General features: G+C 39.1%; 1 long non-coding RNA gene across 1 annotated transcript in view; it reads left to right on the forward strand.

Moving 5' to 3' along the window:
* The window catches only part of LOC106011882, a 9,111-nt gene extending 8,480 nt beyond the window's left edge, over window positions 1-631 (forward strand). Inside the window, exon 3 of the long non-coding RNA XR_001184883.2 lies at window positions 246-631. This is a non-coding gene — a long non-coding RNA (uncharacterized LOC106011882). The remainder of the gene's footprint in view (window positions 1-245) is intronic.
* The last annotated feature ends 1,923 nt before the right edge of the window (window positions 632-2,554 follow it).

Consider the following 2,554-nt stretch of genomic DNA (forward strand, 5'->3'; position numbering starts at 1 on the left):
CACACACACACACACACACACTCTCAAACACACACACACACATGCACACACACGTAGGCTTACAATCACAGGCATAATATAAATGAGCAGCAATATAAACAGTAATAATCGTAAGCTAGATTCACACTGAATGTTATTTTGATGCATGCTCTAAGGTCGTAAGTATACTTATAGAAGATGGTTAAGATGGAAGCATTTTGATAGATGATGGTAAAAATGACCTTCTATATCTTTCTTTGTTACAGATCAGAAGCCAAGCACAGAGCAAAGTGAACACACCCAGTCGCCACAGAGTAGCGGTATTCATAGTTCTGAAACAGCGATTCCATTGGCCGGATCGTATTATTTCTATTAATAGTATTGTGATAGTACCAAAAAGTAGAAAGTTGTCCTAGTTTTTGATAGTACTATTTATTATTCATGCTACCCCATGCCTCATTTTTTTCTGGTAGTTCTAAAATTCACCTTCAGAAGTTTATAACAGAAAAGCAGCTTATAACGACAAAGGGAAGATTTCTAGATGTCCTTAAAAGAAAGTGGTAGGGGTGGAGAAGGGTCAAAATTTTCATTTACCGAAGGTTGCTTAACATTTCGTAGATCCAGGCTCTGGATAATAAAGATTATCATAATATTCATGTTATCATTAACTTTTTTGCTTGTGCCTGTAGTGTGACTTGGCTTTAAACAGCGTGATGTACATAGTCCTAAACGTTGGATTGTGGGACTCAGATGCCTTTTGCCTACAACCATCCTCTGCTGCTCCCCACCGTAAGCACGGCAGTAGATAGCAGTTCAAGTTGTTGACGGACGTTTCATTTCCCTGGAGGTGGAGCTTTATTGAAAGCTTTTAAAGAATATGACACAATATCCAGTAAATTTTCAATCTCATTTGAATAAGGTATTGCAATGTTACTAACTCAGGAGTCTCCATAAGCCCAGTTGGTATCATGCTCAGCAAAGGAGCATATGGCGCCCTGTTTAGAATCTACAACTGGGTGTTTTTGGCAGTGGCGGTGGGTGGACCAAAATTTGGGTAGGGCTTAGGTTGCTCTCACGTCTTTACCACCAAAGAGCAAGGAATTAGAACAAAACAGTGGTGATTTTTCCATACGATTTTTAGTTTCTTATGTCCATTTGTACTAACGAGAATCCGTGTGTTTGAAAGCATGAATATAGCAATGAGGGTGTGTGCTTGTGCGTGCACGTGTGTATGTCCCCCGCGCGCGCGCGCGCGCGCGCGTGTGTGTGTGTGTGTGTGTGTGTGTGTGTGTGTGTGTGTGTGTGTGTGTGCAGGGTTACATGTTACGGTACGTGTACTTATTTCTAAGTTATATTTTGTTAATTATAGTAATATTCATAGCTGGAGACAGCTTCTGTGTGTTCGTGGTTGTAATTAAGGCAAACAATGGAAACTCCACTATTATAAGTTTCAAAACTTAGGTGAGTGAACTTACAAACCTCGGCTGTATTCAGTCCAGATAGAGCAAACTGTTAGCAATGTGTTCTAGATGTTAAATAACCAAACCTAGATTCATAGCAAAATTAAATGTAGATACTTTAACCCAGTCCTGTCTGAATTAAATAAATATTCTTTAACGCAGTATCGTGTTGAAACATTATTTGTTTGGATGTGTCACCAGCAAATTCGTGGGGCACCCCGTTGGCAACACTGGTAAAAACCAAATATTGCCTCTAAATGTCACGATCGGCTTCGCTTTACTCTCATCACTGTCAGAATACTTTGAAGGGAAAGCCACGGAGTCACTAATTTCGTATACTGCTCGTCAAGTCTCGATCGTTCCGGGATAAACTGATAAAATACTGCGCGTAATGAACAGTTGGGTGTGAGTGATAGGCATTATAGGATCTGCAAGTCTCCCTTATACTGTCTAGTTGTCGTTTCAGAACACTACAAATACATCACATAATGGGTTTTTAAATTTTATTTTTAGGGGGGGGGTGACTACAAGGCAACTCAACAGGTCAAAAGGAATAGTGTTCGCCTATCAACCCAATGGTAGGGAGTTTGATCCCGTTTTCCTCGTGTTTTCAACATTCCATGATCCTACCTTGGTACGACTTTGTACATAGACTTTTTGGATAAGGACGAATCATTTCGGAGGTTAGATGAAGAAGTTCACACGATACAGATCCTTTTGCTGTTCTAAACTATATTTCTAAAAAAGTAAGCTCTTCGGGAGCAGTCCCGGTAAAAAAAAATCAGAATTAATTTCCATCCAAAAACTAAAGTCGCCATAAATATTAGGAATACATAATATTCCTTCGAAAACGGCATGCGGATGCCTGACAGGCAAGGGATCATTCTATGTTTTATGTAATTAAAACAGCTATGTACGTAAAAATCAACTGCACTTCGAGATGAAGATCGAACCCTGAGCTCTAGCAGGGACAAGATAAGAATTAAGATAGCTTTTTTTTATATAAGTTTTTTTTTTCAATAAAAGGGTCATACCATAATAATAATTATATAGAGTTGACACTGGCCCAGTTCGTCCAGTCTATATCATAATATGAAAAGATCTGGCACTTTGTC

The sequence above is a fragment of the Aplysia californica genome, unplaced genomic scaffold (genome assembly GCF_000002075.1).
Source record: "Aplysia californica isolate F4 #8 unplaced genomic scaffold, AplCal3.0 scaffold00205, whole genome shotgun sequence".
NCBI lineage: Eukaryota > Metazoa > Mollusca > Gastropoda > Aplysiida > Aplysiidae > Aplysia > Aplysia californica.